Below are 20,837 nucleotides of genomic sequence, written 5' to 3' on the forward strand. Positions count from 1 at the left end.
TTTGGATACCTAGTCTGACTTTTACCGCTCAGCGACCGACCCACACGTCATCCCCACCACCATCAAGTCAGACCTTTACCACTCAGCCACCGACCCACACGTCATCATCATCAACAAGTCGGCGATCGAGGACCCTGTAGTTCATGCGCCGACCTCATAGTGCTGCTCCATAGACGGCGATGTTGTGCACTTTCGATGCACTTGTCTCGAACTCCTAGCTGGCCAAGGTCTTTCGGTACTACCGAAACACACAAGCGATGCAAATTTCTTCCGTCAGCAAGATTCGGACCGTCTACCTCCGAGTCGACAGGCAGCAAATAAACAGGCAGTATTTGGCTGGCCAACATAGATGAGTCCAACGTGCTTTTAGGTCCAGAATGAGATTGTCACTCTCCAGCGGAGTGTGCGCTGATATGAAGCTTCCTGGCAGATTAAAACTGTGTGCCAGACCGAGACTCGAACTCGGGACCTTTGCCTTTCGCGGGCAAGTGCTCTACCACCTGAGCTGCCCAAGCTCGACTCACGCCCCGTCCTCACAGCTTTACTTCTGCCAGTACCTCGTCTCCTACCTTGCAAACTTTACAGAAGCTCTCCTGCGAACCTTGCAGGACTAGCACACCTGGAAGAAAGGATATTGCGGAGACATGGCTTAGCCACAGCCTGAGGGATGTTTGCAGAATGAGATTTTTCACTCTGCAGCGGAGTGTGCGCTGATATGAAACTTCCTGGTAGATTAAAACTGTGCGCCAGGCAAAGGTCCCGAGTTCGAGTCTCGGTCTGGCACACAGTTTTAATCTGCCGGGAAGTTTCGTGTTTTTGCGTCCTAAGCTGAATGTGACGCCACGCTATCCAGTGGAAGGCGGCTGCAGCAGCCGAGGCAGTGGTCTCGGCAGTGCGGGACGCGTGACGTGAGCCGGCGCCGGCGCCGCCGTGGTTCAGTGAACCTCCTGCAAAAAGCCGCGGCCTGCCCGTGGCACGCGCCGACTGCCGCCAGCCGCGACGGAGGTCTACCTCACTCTCTCACTCACCAACTCTATATTTGTACAGCTCCACGCCGCTGCCGTCTCCCGTATTACGTCCTATTCCAGTCACAGACACGAGACTGCCTGTACCTGCTGATCGCCGTCTTGCACCACCTCCCTCGTGACTGTCTATGGCTGTTAATTCCTCTCTTTGTTCGTAAAGTCGAACTTCCAGCTAAGTACAAGGTAAAATCGTACTGCACGGCTGACAGAGACTCCGAGGGATAGGAAAGGCTGTTCTTCCTTACTTCACGAAGACAACCTCCCTTCTTGACGCGTCAGAAAGATGTCTTAAGTGTATCTGCTGAGGATGTGACCGTAATATGCCGAAGTGACAAAAGTCATGCGATACTGATATGCTCATATACAGATGGCGGTACTATTGCGTGCACATGGTGTAAAAGGGGAGTGAGCCAGATCGCTGGTCGATCATCAGCGATGGGCTTGTTATCTTTGGCGCGTCCCCGGGCATGAGCATCTTTGCGTTTTCGGCTGGGGCGCACGGGACGGCGAGAGGCAGTCGGTTTGGGGCGGCCGGTTAGACTGGCGGAGTTGTGGCTAGGGCGTAAGCAGATGTGTAATGTCTGTTACGCTGGGGCTGTTTGCTAATCGTGAAACTCCTGCGGCGGTTACTGGTTGCCTGGAAGGCATTTCATATAAACTCTGCCAAGCCTTGCAGTGAGAGGGGAGTCCGGACTTGGTGTTGGCCTAGATGTTTGTACAAATTGAGGTGCCTGTGTGAGAAGCACGGCGTGGGCCTGTTGGTTGCTTCGTGCTTCTGGCAGCCTCCGCAAGCGGATGTGTGGCCGCAATGTCTACAGTTTGTGGTGAGCATAGTGTGAACAAGTTCTCGTAGCATGTGCTCTTAGCCTGTGTTATTTGTGGGTGCCGACCCGTTGTCTGTAACTGCTTCCAGGTGTCCTATAAGATTTCACAGCAAAACTGTGCTTTTGTGGCATTCTGTGTTTATGGCTCAGCCTCCGCCTAGAAAGGAGAAAGATTTGTGCCTCTACTGAAAAGGGAGGAGGGGGGGGGGGGGTGGTTCGATTGGACATCTCTTGGAATTCCTTAAAGGTGTAATTTAAACATATAAAAAAATTGTTCTTTCAGAACAAGTGCCTGTTTCTTTGGGACATTGCAGATCAAACAGGAGTGGCGTAATGTTAATGAGTATTTGTTATTCGTCGCATGAAGTGTATTTAATGTCTTGCAGTTTTCTGGGGCACGCAGCTGTATTATGAACTCATTTTGAAGTGTTCTGTCGGGTGAATGACTGCTCCCCACTTCATTGTATTCTGTTGGGTAGTATTGTAAGGTTTTTTGGTTATTTGTCAGTGGGGTGTGCCGGCCGGAGTGGCCGTGCGGTTCTAGGCGCTACAGTCTGGAACGGAGCGACCGCTACGGTCGCAGGTTCGAATCCTGCCTCGGGCATGGATTGGTGTGCTGTCCTTAGGTTAGTTAGGTTCAATTAGTTCTAGGTTCTGGGCGACTGATGACCTCAGAAGTTAAGTCGCATAGTGCTCAGAGCCATTTGAACCATTTTGTCAGTGGCGTGTATTGATTCAATTTTGTTTTTCTCTTCCTTTTGAATTACGGTGAATTGTTTTGGCTCAAATCGCGCTTCACGCACTAAATTAGCTGATATTGAAATTGATTTTTTTTTAAATTCCTGTTTAATGTCAGACAGATTCAAATGTAACTTCATTTATGTTATTTGGAATAAACGTGTTGGACTGACCTTAATGAGTTATGTGCAATCGAAGTAAGGGACCCAGTACTTCATTAGTGCCTAACAGTGGCGTGTGGTTCGGGTTGTGAGCCCCGTGCTCGGACCAGGGAGTACGTTGGCGGGGCAGTCGTTTGTATTTAAGTCATTCATGTGAAATGGTTTCCGACGTGATCATGGCCGCACGACGGCAATTACCAGACATTCGACACCGAGTGGTAGTTGGAGCGAGACGCAGCGTACATTCCATTTCGGAAATCGTTAAGAAACCCAATATTCCGAGATTCATAGTGTCAAGATCGTGCGAGAACGCCAAATTTCAGGCTTTACCTCTCACCATGGACAACGCAGGGGCCGACAGTCTTCACTTAACGACGGAGAACGAGGGCGTTTGCGTAGAGCTGCTAGTCCAACAGACAAGCAACACTGCGTGAAATAAGCGCAGAAACCAATGTGCGACGTACGAGGAGCTTACTCGTTACGACAGTGCGGCAAAATCTGACGTTAATGAGCTGGGGCAGCAGGCGACACAGGCGAGTGCCTTTGCTAACAGCATGGCATCGCCTGCCGCCTCTCCTGGGCTCCTGACCATATCGGTTGGCTCCTACACGACTGGAAAACCGTCACCTGGTCAAGTGAGTCAATTTCAGCTGGTGAGAGCTGATCTACATATAAATCTAAATCTACATGGTTACTCTGCAATTCACACTCAAGTACCTGGCAGAGGGTTCATCGAACCATTTTCATTCTCTACCGTTCCACTCTCGAATGGAGCGTGCGGAAAAAGGAACACCTAAATCTTTCCGTTCGAGCTCTGATTTCTCTTATTTTTATTACGATGATGATCATTTCTCCCCGGGTGTCAACAAAATATTTACGCATTCGGAAGAGAAAGTTGGTGATTGATATTTCGTAAATAGATCTCGCCGCAAAGAAAACCGCCTTTGTTTCAGTGACTGCCACGCCAACTCGCGTGTCATATCAGTGACACTCTCGCCACTTTTGCGCGATAACACGAAACGGGCTGCCCTTCTTTCCACTTTTTCGATGTCCTCCGTCACTCCTACCTGGTAAGGATCTCATACCGCACAGCAATATCCCAGCAGAGGACGGACAAGTGTAATGTAGGTTGTCTCTTTAGTGGGTTTGTCGCATCTTCTAAGTGTTCTGCCAACAAAGCGCAGTATTTGTTTCGCCTTCCCCACAATATTATCTATGATGTCTTTCCAATTTAGGTTGCTCGTAACTGTAATTCCTAGGTATTTAGTCGAATTAGATTTGTGTGATTCGTACACCCAAAATTTATCGGATTCCTATTAGCACCCATGTGGATGACCTCGCACTTTTCTTTGTTTAGTGCTAATTGCCACTTTTCGCACAATACAGAAATTCTCTCTAGATCATTTTGTAATTGGAATTGATCGTCTGATGATTTTTCTAGATGGTAAATTACAGCCTCATCTGCAATCAATTTAAGGGGGCTGCTCAGATTATCACCTAGATCATTTATATAATCAGGAACAGCAGAGGGCCTATGACACTACCTTGCGGAACTTCTGTTCTACTCGATGATTTACCGTCTATCACTACGAACTGTGACCTTTCTGACACGAAATGGTTATGTTCGGCTACGTGAATACCATTTGCAGCCAAACAACGACGAAATTTTTATGGATGACAATGCGTCATGTCAGCGGACCACAATTGTTTTGGACTGGTTTGAAGAACATCCTGGACAATTCGCTAATCGAGAAGTCAGTTCGTGCGCAGAATGCTGGACTGACAACACTTTCGCAATTATTGTCGGCAGCAGAGGCAGCGTGGCTCTTTATTTCTGGCGGGGACTTCCAGTGATTTGTTATGTCCATGCCACGTCGAGTTGCAAGACTACGCCGGGCAAAAGGCGGTCCAACACGATATTACGAGGTCTAGGTGGAGGTCTAAGTGTCTTACTTTTTTATCTAGATTTTTGATCTAGATTCAGCCTAAATCGGTTCCGCATTAACGCATAAGCATACTTACCAAGTTTCGCTGACGTACGATGTTAACAGTCCACACTGAACCTGCGTGATTATGACCAACCGGTACATTGCGATCTTGGCCAAATAAAGGTTTTAATAAAATGTACACCTTTCAAGTTAGAGATCGCTGTCACTATGCTGACTGTGTCAGGTAGTTATAAATTAGCGTGCCCGACCAAGTGCCATGTGCGTTTGTGATCGGGAATTTAAACACGGTTTCTGCTAATAGGCGACTGATTCTCGAGGAAGGTTAATGTATATCACAACGTATGGTGTACAGGTCGTCCGGCCGCAAACAAGTTGTGGTATTCGTGCGAAGCCGAGGCGGCTCACTACTTCCAGAATGAAAAGTATCATCTGCCCACAAACTGCAGCAACTTGCGTAGTGTTGATGTCAAGGCTGCATCCGAGAGTTTTGTTTCTCTTCCAAGTCTTTTTACGTGAAAAGTCCTGCTCGTAGTACAGGGTGATTCAAAAAGAATACCACAACTTTAAAAATGTGTATTTAATGAAGGAAACATAATATAACCTTCTGTTATACATCATTACAAAGAGTATTTAAAAAGGTTTTTTTCACTCAAAAACAAGTTCACAGATGTTCAATATGGTCCCCTCCAGACACTCGAGCAATATCTACCCGATACTCCAACTCGTTCCACACTCTCTGTAGCATATCAGGCGTAACAGTTTGGATAGCTGCTGTTATTTCTCGTTTCAAATCATCAATGGTGGCTGGGAGAGGTGGCCGAAACACCATATCCTTAACATACCCCCATAAGAAAAAATCGCAGGGGGTAAGATCAGGGCTTCTTGGAGGCCAGTGATGAAGTGCTCTGTCACGGGCTGCCTGGCGGCCGATCCATCGCCTCGGGTAGTTGACGTTCAGGTTTCATAACTAACCTTTTTCGTAGGACTCTCCATACAGTTGATTGTGGAATTTGCAGCTCTCTGCTAGCTCTGCGAGTCGATTTTCCTGGGCTGCGAACAAATGCTTGCTGGATGCGTGCTACATTTTCATCACTGGTTCTCGGCCGTCCAGAACTTTTCCCTTTGCACAAACACCCATTCTCTGTAAACTGTTTATACCAACGTTTAATACACCACCTATCAGGAGGTTTAACACCATACTTCGTTCGAAATGCACGCTGAACAACTGTCGTCGATTCACTTCTGCCGTACACAATAACACAAAAAGCTTTATGTTGAGCGGTCGCCATCTTAGCATCAACTGACGCTGACGCCTAGTCAACAGCGCCTCAAGCGAACAAATGTACAACTAAATGAAACTTTATAGCTCCCTTAATTCGCCGACAGATAGTGCTTAGCTCTGCCTTTTGTCGTTGCAGAGTTTTAAATTCCTAAAGTTGTGGTATTCTTTTTGAATCACCCTGTATATTATTCCAAATGGTTGACGCACATTGTTGAATCTTTTTTTTTTTTTTTTAACCGGAATAAGCCTAACATACAGCGAGTAGAAAATCCTGAAACCTACCATTAATATTTTGCCTAATGTATCCAGTTTTCACAGCCACACCTTATGAGACGGTTGAGGAAATTGTCATCAACGTTTACAGGCCTAGGACAAATGCTACGTTGTAGGCGAAAGCCTTGCTGAAGGAATCGAGGTACACACCGTGGAAAATAATCTGCGCTAGATGAAGGTGACCTAGATGACGCAGAATCTAAGATGGCGGCGACAGAGCGGGGTTCCTGTAATAAGCGAACCCGTCTTCCAAGAAGCGGCGGCTAATGCGGCAGCCAGCGCACAGAATTCTAGCGAGTCACGAAGCAATTATAAAACCCGCGAACCTCGGCATCTGCTTTTGCAAGCTCCAAGTAGTTAGTACATAGCACATAACGCCAACAACAGAAACAGGCACAGCTGCACAAACCTGCAGGCGGGAATAATCACTCTTCTGAAGCCGAAACCGTAATGTCGCAGCGGTGTTCAGTTGTTTAAAGACGTTATAAACGTCGCGCACATTAAAGGGTGCACGTTCATTTCAACGCTGTTTTAGTTAAGACTGTACAACGACAGTGCCACAAAAATATTATAAGAAGGACTAACGGTATTTGAAGAACAAGTCATTTATGTTGCTGGATTTTTCCGACAGTTCTTGATTGAACAGTTTCTTATTTCGGAGTGAAGAAGCAAAGAAAATGGTTTGTTTCACTAACATTTCGTTTATTAGAAACACATTTCTGTTTCATAGGTTGGTAATAAACAAATATTAATGGAACAACGCGCCATTTCTTTGCTTTTCGTCCGTAAGAAAGGAAAAGAAAAAGAGTAAGTTTTGCCACACGGTATTGCGTGATGCTTCCATAAGTAACCGCAGGGATGTGCGGTGCACATATTAACAATAGTCAGCATTTCACGAAAGACTGGTGTCGATCTTCGCAGTGGCAGGGAACTTCCCCATTTGTGAGTATTAGATAAGACATCTAGGATTTCGTTTCATCCGTTCGGTCCAAAGTACAGCAAAATGTATTATATGACAAGGGAGTGCAGCTTAGTGTTAAGGCACTACTGTATTTTAACGTATCCTGATCCCCACACAGCCTACGGAACTTGAGGAGCTGTTATCGAACGAAATTAGTAAGGTTCAATGGTGAACCGTGATACGTCTCCTTACCACCTATAGCCATTAATATTAGAGAAGTTCGCGCACCGATCCGTTTGAAGATCACCACATCGCTCTTTGAACCAATCGTTGTACGCCGAGGATTCGGGAATATTTATCACTCAGATTCTTATCTGCTCTTAATACTGTCCTTGTAAAGAGTCAAAGGCTCCCCTTCACCAAAAAAGTAGAGATAAGGGAGAGTGTGTCATGTCAGTAAGCAGACAGACCCCTTTCCGACCTTGAAATAAGATAATGCGGAGACTGGTACGTGAGAAAGCAAGATAGTCCGAAGCGCTGTACGTGAGAAAGCAAAAAAGTTTACAAAGGGCTCCTGTTCTCAGCGAAGGTCAGCAGGTCACAACGTTAACTGATACCATAGAGAAGCGGAGAAGTATTTCATAAATACTTTTCAATTCACATCAGCACGAATTAAAATTTTAAGACAATTTCACCTAGATCCTCGCTATGCGCTAATATTGTAACTGCGCTACCGAGCACGATCCAAGCCAATGTGTGAAGAGGCTCTTCATATATAATGAGTACGTAGACCCTGGAAAAGAATAGAATATATGCATCTCACTGTTTCATTTCACACAGGTAATAATATTTTTTATATCTGCACGCAAATGGAAGAGTATGGAGCGACCAAGAGTGATTGAGGAGCGGGTTCAAAAAAAAAATAAAAAAAAATAAAAAGTTCAAATGCCTCTGAACACTATGGGACTTAACTTCAAGGTCATCAGTCCCCTAGAACTTAGAACTACTTAAACCTAACTCACCTAAGGACATCACACACATCCATGCCCGAGGCAGGATTCGAACCCGCGACCGTAGCGGTCGCGCGTTTCCAGACTGTAGCGCCTAGAATCGCTCAGCCACCCCGGCCGGCCGGTTTCAAAGAGTGAGATTCTTTCACGCGTAGCCCCAAGAAATCGGTTCGGAAGGCTAATCTTGAATTAGCAGCTCCAATGGCGTCTGTGTGTTGACTTTTAAGGCGAAGCTTACAATTAAGTCCTCATGGTTTGCACGTGTTACATGCTCTAAAGCTTTCAGATTACGATTTACACGCCAAATTTGCAAACGAAATTTTGCTGTATGACCATGAAGATTTTTTGGATGTGTCGTCTTCAGTAATGAATTGACATTTCACCTACTCGTAAATGCGATCACACACAACGTGCACAAGTGGGGGTCATCAAATGCACACGAGATGGTACAGATACAACGAGACTCCCCTAAATTAATTTTTTTTTCTGTGTTTTATCTCAGCGAAAAGTTTATGGGCCTTTCTTTTCAGTGAAGCAACTGTGACTGGTGTTTCTTATCCTCATGCGCTAGAATTACGGCTCTTTCCTCAACGGGAAGAAACTAAAGTTTACTTGGCATCAAGATGGTGCGTCGCTTAAATACTGGCATAACTCGTTACGAGTTTGGTTACGTGAAGTCGTACCCGACCGCTGGATTGGCCACAATGGGACGAATGACAGCTTGTTTTGCATCATCTCCACGTTCACACGCGGCCTGACGCCATGCGAATTTTACCTGTGGGGGCTCATAGAGGATCATGTGTATGTACCTCCACTACCAGCTGATCTAGCCAACTTAGGAACAGCATTGTTGCAACGAATTATTCCAGACAAACTGATCAGCGATTGGGAAAAACCATGTGATGTGTGCCATGTGATGAATGGTGCTCTCATTAAACACTTGAAATAGAAACTGTCTGATTTGCTTTTTCACTTGATGACTCATTTATATTTGTAAGTTGAGTGTAATAAATGGTACAAAGCATTAAAAGTCCGACATTCATTTTGTAAATCCCGGTATTGTGCAAGTCTACATGAAATTAAGGAAGTCATTCACAAGATGTGCACGATGGGGGCGCGAATTGTCGTCCATGAAGACGAATGTTGCAGATATGGTTGCACTATCGGCCGGGGGATGGTATTCATGTATCGTACAGCCGTTACAGCGCCTTCCATGACCACCAGCGGCGTACGTCGGTCCCACATAATGCCACCTCAAAACAGCAGGGAATCTCCACCTTGCTGCACTCGCTGAACGGTTTGTCTAAGGCGTTCAGTCTGACCGGCTTGCTTTCACACACGGCTCCGTCAATTGTCTGGTTGAAGGCGTATCCGACACTCATCGGTGAAGAGAACGTGATGCCAATCCGGAGCGGTCCATTTGGCATGTTTTTTGGGCCCATCTGTACCGCGCTGCATGGTGTCGTGGTTGCAAAGATGGACCTCGCCATGGACGTTGGGAGTGAAGTTGCGCACCATGCAGCCTATTGCGCACAGTTATAGTCGTAACACGACGTCCTGTGTCAGCACAAAAAGCATTATTCAACATGGTGGCGTTGCTGTCAGGGTTCCTCCGAGCCATAATCCGTAGGTAGCAGTCATCCACACGGGCGGCTTGAGCAGGGCATGTCATCGACAGTTCCTCTCTCTCTGTTTCTCCTCCACGTTCGAACAACATCACTTTGGTTCACTCCGAGACGCCTGGACCCTTCCCTTGTTGAGAGCCCTTCCTGGCACAAAGTAACAATGCGGACGCGATCGAACCGCTGCAGTGACCGTGTACTCATGGTTGAACTACAGACAACACGAGCCGTGTACTTCCTTCTTGGTGGAATTACTGGAACTGATCGGCTGTGGGACCCCCTCAGTCTAATAGGCGCTGTTCATGCATGGTTGTTTACATTTTTGGGCGAGTTTAGTGAGATCTCTGAACAGTCAAAGGGACTGCGTCCGTGATAGAATATCCACAGTCAACGTCTGTCTTCAGGAGTTCTGGGAACCGGGCTGATGTGTGTAAAATGAAGACTGAGGTTTGGTGACCCGTCAACTACGCAGAGGTGGGACAGAGGAAGAAAATCAGCAGTACGCTTTCAAAGGAACCTTCCCGGCATTCGTCTTACACGATGTAGCTACATCAAGGAAAACCTAAACCCACATGAAGGAGCGCGAATATGAACCGCCACCCTCACGATTACGAGCCCAGTGTGTGACCACTGCCCCACGTGGTTCGGTATGGGACGTAGGCATAAGCATTGCTGCATTCTGAAAGAAACAGTGAGAAGAGATTATCCCTTAACCCGCCATAAGAACGACGTGAAACACTTTGGCAATATGATAGTAAGAGAAATCTCGAGCTGCATGCACAAGCCGAAGACAAAGGGAGGATAAAGTGTTTTCGTTTTCGTATATTAGGTCTACAACTTTGCTTCCGTCGTTTTCCAAAAGACGGTAGTAGGGGAAGGTAATGGTGCAAGTCGTTCGTCGTAAGTGTCACACAGTAAGGGCTGGCATTTGAGAACATAACACCATCGAAATATCAGTCGATTTTTGATTGCATCATTAAGTTATCCTCGATTCAATAGGTCAACTTATGAGCCCAATTCTCGTCATCTGCGGGAGGTTTTAATTTTCTGCTTTCATATGAAGAAATCTGCGGCTGAGGCTCATAAAAAGTTGGGTAAGACCTATGATAAGACCCCTGTTAGAGCTACGCGGAAAATGGTTTCCATGCTTCAATAATGATGATTTTGACGTTGAAGACCGGCATGGTTATGAAAGGGAGAAAGCTTTGGATGCTGCTGCAACCGACGGGAACAATCACAGGAGGTCGTTATCGAAAGCAAGTATTTGAGCCGAGCACTGAAAGGCAAACGGTCACAATACAGCGATAGACATGAAAAAAATGATATTCAGCATGACAGAGCACGACCCCATGTCGAAAATCCCGTCAAAACAGACTTAGTAGCGTTGCAATGGGAAGTTCTACCACACTCACTGTATTCTCCAGATACTCCTCCCCCTGACTGCCACATTTCTCGATCTATGACACACGACCTAGCTGACTAGCACTTGCAGTCATATGAACAAGTGCGAAATTTGATCGATTCATGGCTCCCCTCAAAAGATGCCCAGTTTATACACTGCGGGATTCGTATGCTGCAAAAAGCTAGGAGAAAGCAGTGGCCAACGATGGCCAATACTTTGAATCGTCAATTTTTTGTAAGTTTTTCACAATAAAGCCTCGAACTTCGAGAAAGAACGGCGGAAGCAAAGTTGTAGACCTTGTAGCACACATTACGTTTAAGAAGGCCAGTTCGTAGAACAGTGGTTGCAAATGTGTTAAAGCAATTTTATTAAAACTATACTCACTTTGGTAAAGCAGAGATACAATTCATGATTTGAAAACGAGTAAAGCGTAGTCGAACCTGAAATAAATGCTGGCCGCAGAGGTGTGGGTACTTAATGACTACTTTGGTGAAGACCTTATCATTGTATTATTATTTGTTAAAATGCTGAAAAGCTGTACACGTGTCCGTATAAACATCATGCTTAGTATACTTCGACTGTCAACGACTCTTCACTGTACCTATTCTTTCCAACATCTTAATTGCTATATATATAGCAGTTCGCGATATAAAAAGGTAGTCGAATGCCATTGCTTTCGATGGAACTATATTAAGAACTTAAATCGAATTTGAGAGATGTCACTGACATTGTGTGAAGCCAATCTATACTATAGCCAAGTAGACCAACAATTTTTGAACAGAATAGGTGAATGTAGTTGAGCGAACATGGCAGCAAACCTTGAAAACAATCGCCTGTCGACAACACTGCGGAAGCGGTGTTACAGTTAAGATCGACGAATGACTACACGGACTCGAGTTGACGCCGGTATGTTGGCGGACCTGCGGATGCCTGCACGCCAGAAAGGTTTATTTGTGTGGCGTGAAAAGCTTTTAGTTAATGTGCCTTCCGCTGCCCGGGCCCGCTCGCTGGCCGTAATAACTCTGTGCACGTGCGATCACGCGTGTATCTCTCTCTCTCTCTCTCTCTCTCTCTCTCTCTCTCTCTGTGTGTGTGTGTGTGTGTGTGTGTGTGTGTGTGTGTGTATGAGAGAGAGAGAGAGAGAGAGAGAGAGAGAGAGAGAGAGAGAGAGAGAGAGGAAGGGGGAGGGGGTGGGAGAGGGAGGGAGGGGGGTGGGAGGGAGAGAGAGATTCAACCGTTGTCGTTTATTTTCTTCTCGGAACAACATTTTAGCAGGTCCTTTTTTTAGGCCCTCTCTCCTCGCCCGCTTCGGCCTTCATCACCGGAGATCGTGATCCGGCATTATTAAAGCAATTATAATCTGAGAGGCGGCGGCACAATGTATAGTATACCGCGGCGGCAACGGCCATCGCCGCATTACGCTGGAGATTGCTTCTCTTCGCCTCGCTCGCGCTGCATGCAACGGCGGGGGGAGGGGAGAGGAGAAGAGGTGTCTAAAAGCACTTTGGAGGGCCGCAGACGATGTCGACACTGCCGGCGGCGAGGTCTGTAATTCTTCCACGGTGTGCCGCTGTCGGATGTCGAAAGACTGGCACCTAAAAACCGCCGGCTGTTAACGGCAGTGTATCCGCAAATTCGATTAGTGAAGTAGTCCTCATGTCGTTTGATTACATATAGGAAGCCGTAGAGTGCTCAGAGTGTCGGAGACTCCTCGGGGAGATTGGTAGTGGATGACACTGTTGTCTACATCTACATCTACGTGATTACTCTGCTATTCACAATAAAGTGCCTGGCAGAGGGTTCAATGAACCACCTTCATGCTGGTGTCTCTACCGTTCCACTCTCGAACGGCACGCGGGAAAAACGAGCACTTACATTTTTCTGTGCGAGCCCTGATTTCTCTTATTTTATCGTGATGATCATTTCTCCCTATGTAGGTGGGTGCCAACAGAATGTTTTCGCAATCGGAGGAGAAAACTGGTGATTGAAATTTCATGAGAAGATCCCGTCGCAACGAAAAACGCCTTTGTTTTAATGATTGCCCCTCTAATTCACGTATCATGTCTGTGACACTATCTCCCCTATTTCGCAATAATACAAAACGAGCTGCCCTTCTTTGTACTTTTTCGATGTCATCCGTCAATCCCACCTGATGCGGATCCCACACCGCACAGCAGTACTCCAGAATAGGGCGGACAAGCATAGTGTAAGCAGTCTCTTTAGTAGACCTGTTGCACCTTCTAAGTGTTCTGCCAATGAATCGCAATCTTTGGTTTGCTCTACCCACAATATTATCTATGTGATCGTTCCAATTTAGGTTATCTGTAATTTTTTCCCTAAGTATTTAGTTGAATTTACAGCCCTCAGATTTGTGTGACTTATCGCGCAATCGAAATTGAGCTGATTTCTTTTAGTACTCATGTGAATAACTTCGCACTTTTCTTTATTCAGGGTCAATTGCCACTTTTCGCACCATACAGATATCTTATCTAAATCATTTTGCAAGTCGTTTTGATCATCTGATGACTTTACAAGACGGTAAATGACAGCATCATCTGCAAACAATCTAAGACGGCTACTCAGATTGTCTCCGATGTCGTTAATATAGATCAGGAACAATAGAGGGCCTGTAACACTTCCTTGGGGAACGCCGGATATTACTTCTGTATTACTCGATGACTTCCCGTCTATTACTACTATCTGTGACCTTTCTGACAGGAAATCACGAATCCAGTCGCACAACTGAGGCGATACTCCGTAGGCACGCAGTTTGATTAGAAGACGCTTGTGAGAGACGGTGTCGAAAGCCTTCTGGAAATCTAAAAATATGGAATCAATTTGACATCCCCTGTCGATAGCACTTATTACTTCATGAGTATAAAGAGCTATTTGTCTTTCAATATTTTCTCCATTCGTGTTGACTATATGTCAATAAATCGTTTTCTTCGAGGTACTCCATAATGGCCGCGCGGGATTAGCCGAGCAGTCTGAGGCGCTGCAGTCATGGATTGTGCGACAGGTCCCGGCGGAGATTCGAGTCATCCGTCGAGCACGGATGTGTGTGTTTGTCCTTAGAATAATTTAGGTTAAGTAGTGTGTAAGCTTAGGGACTGGTGACCTTAGCAGTTAAGTCCCATAAGATTTTACACACATCATCTGGACTCCATATTGTATTTAGGGAGGTTGCAACGCTTAAAGATCGTAACAAAATGCTACAGTGGAAGACATGCAGACGAAATCGAGGCTTGCAGGATACTGTTCATATATAGATTGGAAGAACCGTTATTGCGTAATGACGAAAAATCACCGATAAGCCATTTCCATTAAATGCCTCGAAGTGTGCGATTGAAAGTGGAAAGGCCAAATGAAACTAATCTCAGATATCAGATTAAGATTCACTGGAAGAATCGTCAAGAAGTGCAGTCCATCCACAAAGGAGCTTACAAAACCCCCGTTCCACCAGTCCATAAATATTGCTCATCAGTCTGGGATCCTACCAAATAGGAAATCATACCGCAAACAGGTACAAAGAGTAGCTGCTGTTTTCGGCACAGGTTCATTTAGTCAGCGACAGCGTCACGGATATCTTCAACAAACACCAGTGGCATGCGCCACGCTAGAATAGTTCACGGTGGGGTTCACTCTTAAAATTCGAAAGCGTACATAACTAAAAGAGCGAACAGTATATTGTTCCCTCCGACTTACGTTCCGCGAGAAGGCCACGAGGGCAAGATTAAAGAGACCTGTGCACGCACGGAGGCTTACCAACGATCGTTGTCCCCGCGCAACATTCGAGGCTGGAACAGGAAAGGGGGGAATGAAAGTAGTACAGGACGTGCCCGTCGCACGTACCATAACGTGGGTTGAGGGGAATAGGTTTAAGAGGTATCTCGTATAGTGAAAAACCTCCTGACACGCCCAATATCTAATGGAAAAAAGGCAAGATACAAAAGTGTACGAAAATACCTTTTGCGCCGTTGCTTAGGCAACAACTGGTTACGTTCATTCAACATGTGACAGGTGTCTAGCTCCTTGCTTCTGTGTACATTAAAACAGTTTCAACACAATGTGGTTTTATGCCAGCCCTCATGATGCATTACTAATTACTGACACTTTAGTATAACGAGAAAGAGTCAAGCTAAAGTGAGGCAATTACACATCGTACCAATCCCCACAAGCAAGTGAGAAACGTTCTCGTGTACTTAGCGGGGATGGACTCATTGTTTATTCATAAAAGCTGCAATTGCAGTTTCGACCGAGAGGCCATATCAGCTGGAACTTCTGCATACATCAAAATCATGTCACCAGCCTGTGAGCGTCTTCAATGGTTTAATGTCATGTCTGCTAAAGATGCCTACACCATTAAATACTTAGCGTGCTTATATGCTGATATCCGCTCACCGGACGGAATATTAGCTACCCCTTCAAACAGTACACACGTCGTAAGCTATGGCAGTGAAGTGCTGTGAAGAAGCAGGTTCACTGAACGGAATGGGTTGATGAACAGACACGAGCAGAGCTACCATATTTGGGCGTCACCGTAATCACACCGTGAATCAAGTATAAAGTGTTATATGAATACGTGATTAAAGTTCCATATATTTTTCTCAACATTTGTGTAAATTGTTAAATATAATCTGTGGCCAAACTGAGTGGTATTTTTTCATACTATCATCTAAAAATGTCGTTTCGCACGATGGTGTTCATGCTAGAAACTTCATATTCATTGTACAAATGTGTTAAAAGCGAGATAAGGTATTCTTGTATTTTTTAAGAAATTGCAGAAGTTTTACGTGTTTAAGGTTTTTCTGTACACTGTATATACATGTAAGCAGTGACTCCTTAAAAACTCCTTGAGTGTATAAGCTCCTAAAAAACTTCTTAATTTTTATTCGAAGAAAGAATAGGAACCATGTCAGTGTCAGCCAAGGGCCTTCAGTTTGCATCGCTTCAGTTAGACCCGTAAGCCCAGGTGCCGAATGTATGAATAATGGAATGGAAGGACTACACTTTGTCCAAAATAACATAAGGACTATACTTCCAATATATTGCACAGTAATGTTTGTGCAATACACAACGGTGTGTTCTGTCTTCAGGTAAGGAATCTCTAGAACCATAGGAAGGTCCTTATCTGGACGCATGTTGCGGATTTCATGTCATTTAACTGGGTGGAGAAGGATACGTCACAGCTTTGCAAAGATCTACTTTTTCAAACAAATTTGCTGTACGAATAATTCTCATGCAGTTCAATCTGCCATTCTAATAACATATGTATTCAGCTGCAATAATGTTTTTCCATAGGAAAATAGTTTCAGAACTTATTTAAAAATCACCAAGAGCTGATAATTAAATAATTCTTTGTTTATTACTGGTTTCTGTCTTCTAGTCATGTTCGAGTATGCGTATAACAACAGAGAGAACACGAGCTGCGTTTACTATTAAACTGTCAGTGCAACACTGTATAGTGTACTTGCTCATGAAACATAAAGCTACTTACAACAGTCAAGATGAGAACATTGCCCCTGTGGTATAAAATAAAATAAAAACCACGTAAAAGATCCCACCCGCAGATGCAGGAGACGAATGTCACGCTTTGTCGATGACAATCGGTTTCAAACCCGATATGAATACTGGTCCGTCCCAACCAGGGAACTTTGCGAAGGAAACTGGATGTACTGTCATTCGATACTTGGAAAAACCCATTGTTCACAACATCACATAAAGCCACACGTATTCAGAGGGCCTAGCAACGCAAGAACATGACAGTAAACTTCTGCTGTAGTCCACTTGAAATTGGCCACAATGCCGAAATTTTCAGCAGTTTTATGAATAAATAGTTTTGAAGACTAATGAGCAGATGATACGTCTTTGGAAAAAGTGTATGATAGTAGTAAACTGCCTGTATCTGTTTTCTGGGGACTCGCTGAAGAGGGCGTGCTCAGCTGAGAAGCTACATTTGACAGGCTGCGTGTCATGCCTGGAGACTTCTTTCTGGACTCCTGGCAGGAGGGCGGCCGGAGGACCACCCGAGAGACTGTGGGCGTGATGGACACTGGCCGCGCACCTGCGCGCCGGTCCGGCCACGTGTGCTACTCCTCCAGCTCCAGAGAGCTGCTGGAGATGGAGCGCCGACCTTGCGGCAACCTTGGCCGCTGGAATGCGCGCGCGCTCGCCGCCAACGGGACCGGCAGCTCTTGCGCATGCGCCAACATGGCGGCGTATCCGCCGGCCCAGCGTCCCGCTAACCGCTCTCTGGCGACTGGCGGGAAGGCAGCGGCTGATATCCGGTCCGTTCCGCCGTCAAAGTCATTAATATGAATAGTAACTTATTCTGCTGTGTAATGATCATCGCTTGGAATTTTGCCCAGAAACTTGTGTCAGTAACATTTCCTACAGGCACGGATACGCTGATATAGCTCTCCGTTCCTTCTCCTTTGTTGGAGAGCTCGAAATTGTGACGTCTCAGCGGAAGGAAGGAAGGAAGGAAGGAACGTTATTCTTGCTGAATCGTCTACATAGAATATTTCATGGTACACTGACTCACCTACGTCTCAAATATGACAAAAGATGTGAGGCATACTTTATTGAGTAATGATATCAAAGAAAAAACAACCGATAAATTGGCTTTGATAGACAGTTGTTCCCTGGTATTTTTGGTGGTAAAGAAGTCCTTTAACATCCCAATGGGACACCCAGCCACGAAGGCATAAAAAAGGAAAATCACGTGTTGCTTTGAGGGATCAGTACTTTTACGTGAAATCTGATACTAACATTATTTCTTACGGATTTGGACCAGTAGTTGTATAGGGGTGTTGCAATACATATATATTAGCCGAAATATTCGTTATCTCATTCTATTCGCAGATGTTTTACTGGGAGGATGATTATAGGCAGCCTTCTCTGACAGCCCCCATTTCTTTGTTTCACAGTGGAATTGATTACGTCAGGTGTTTTTTGCTGGATTGTAACAGAACGTGGGGTCTCTGAATTTTTAGAAAAATTCTCTTCGCTATATCAAACAGCGTAGCATCTCCAACTCGGAACCTCGCGACCGCTACGTCGCAGGTTCGAATCCTGCCTCGGGCTTGGATATGTGTGATGTCCTTAGGTTAGTTAGATTTAAGTAGTTCTAAGTTCTAGGGGACTGATAGCTTCAGATGTTAAGTCCCCTAGTGCTCAGAGCCAGCCATCTCCAACTTGACAAATTCGAACATTTGTGAGACACTGTCATGCTCACAAAAGATTCCCACGTACTCAAAAACTGGTTGTACATAATCTTTTTCGTGGGTGCACTGCACTATCTTAAATACCTCACACCCCCCAGGGGCTCAGCATTCATTTGCTGAGTACGGGCTTGGCGACCCCGGGGTCCTGAGCTGGGGACTGGTCAGCGCCGCCAGTCTCCTGTCACCGTAACCCCCGGCCATGCTTCAGCGACCACCGCATGGCGCGGCGGTGGAATGTTGTGTGCTGCGGGGAATGGTATTCTTGGCTTCACCGCCTGGATTGCGAGGAAGGTAAACCTCTATAAAAACCCCTCAATCTTACGGTGTGCTGCGCGCCTATAAGATGCATGGCTGTTGGGGTGGAACAGTCGCAAGCGGGCAACCTCTGGGGCACCTGCCGCGCCCCAGTTGTATAAGGCTTACTCAGGCACGCGGGGCTCTGTCTGAGCGGATCTTTAGTTCCCTAGCTGCTCGTGGGACCACAATGGACCCTTCGACCTCTACATTTCCCCCTACCAGTGGATTGGGTGGCCCACTGGTAGAAAAATACACCCCATCGAAAAAGCGACTTCGTGCTGCGAGTCCTCCAGCTCCTGGTGTTACTAGAGATTTATCAGACTGTCGTAACAGAGCACATGCTGATATCCAGAATGTGTTTTTGATTGTCAAACGGAAGGAAGGTAGCTTTGAGAGAGTTTCTCCCATTTACATCCACAAGGGTCTTGAGGGAATTGCAGGAACACTGAAATCTGTGAAGCGTCTGCGCAATGGGACTCTGTTAGTTGAAACTTCTAGTTCCCGTCAAGTCACTTCTCTTAGGAAAGCAACCTGTCTCGGAGAGTACGCTATCGAGACCGAGCTCCACTCCACTTTGAACTATAGTAAGGGTGTTGTGACATGTAGGGTCTTGGTGGACATCCCCAAGGACGAGTTGAAATCTGAGTGGGCTGACGAAGGTATTGTCGACGTGCAGCACATTATGAAACGAGTCGATGGGGACCTAGTCAAATCCGACTCGTTTATTCTCACGTTCAATTGCCCGAGACTCCCAGAGCATGTTAAAGCGGGTTTCTTACGTTTGCCAGTACGGCCATATTTCCCCAACCCAATGCGCTGTTTTAAATGTCAGCGCTTTGGGCATACTACGTTGGGGTGCAATGGGATAGCCACTTGTGGTAAATGTGGTCAGCCTGCCCATGAAGGAGCCGATTGTTCATCGCCTGTGAAGAGCGTGAATTGCTCTGGGAGTCACCCTGTCTGGAGCCGGGTCTGCCCCATCTATCTCGAGGAACGGAAGATACAGGAGATCAAAACATCTAAGCGCATCCCCTATGGTGAGGCCAAGAAGCTCTTTAAGGCCATGCAGCCTCCTGTGTTTACAACATCTTTCGCTTCCACTCTGCAGAAACCGGTACAGTTGGCCACTGTTGCTACACAAACGGAGGTTGCTAGTGTCAGCACTAATACCTGCATTTGCCAGTGCACTTGTGCTGCTGCGGTTGTTTTGCAACCTGCAGCTCTCCCCACAACGTCGGACAAGGCCGTGGTTGCTGACATTGGGGTACTTCCTGCACCTCCCCATATGGCACCTTCTGTCCAGGCGAGTAAAGCTCCAACTGTTGACAAGGTTCTGCATTCTAAGCCCCCCCAAGACGAAGACGCCGAAGGTGAAGGTTTTGCCACCTGAGGAGACTAGTCAGGGTCAGTCCGATGACGATGCCATCGTACTATCTGACATCTCCCTTGGGTCGCCATCGGAGCTGATGGACATTGATGTCGACTGGGGGCGATCTTCTCGCCCCAGGAATAAATCTCCGGCCAGTACGGGCTCTCCTCCAAAGCACAGGGGCAGGGTGAAAATTCAGCCACCCTGATCACTGGCTCCCATATTACAGTGGAACCTGAATGGGTTCAGGACGCATGTGGCCGAATTACAACTCCTTGTACGAGAGCGCCCGTTGTGCTTATGTCTCCAAGAGACACATTTCCGGGCCACTTATGCTCCTTCTTTACGGGGCTATACCGTGTATCGAAAAGATGATCTGATGGGGGAAAGGGCAAAGGGTGGTGTTGCGGTTTTTGTCCATGACATGCACCACTCATCTGAGCTCCCTCTCGTTACGGACTTGCAGGCAGTTGCAGTTGACCTTCTTGTGGGGCAGAGGCTCACAATCTGTTCCGTTTACTTACCGCCTCAGGACGCAATAGACTCTGAGGCTCTCACAGACCTTATTATCCAACTCCCCCGCCCATTTCTCCTTCTGTGGGACTTCAATGCTCATAATGTCTTATGGGGCTCTACGACTACTTGCCCCAGGGGTCGCATTCTGGAAAGCCTCATGGCATCCGAAGAACTGTGCATCCTCAACTCTGGTGCTCCCACTCATTTCTGTACTGCTTCTGGGTCGTCGTCAGCTATTGACC

This window comes from Schistocerca americana, chromosome 4 (assembly GCF_021461395.2).
Source record: "Schistocerca americana isolate TAMUIC-IGC-003095 chromosome 4, iqSchAmer2.1, whole genome shotgun sequence".
NCBI lineage: Eukaryota > Metazoa > Arthropoda > Insecta > Orthoptera > Acrididae > Schistocerca > Schistocerca americana.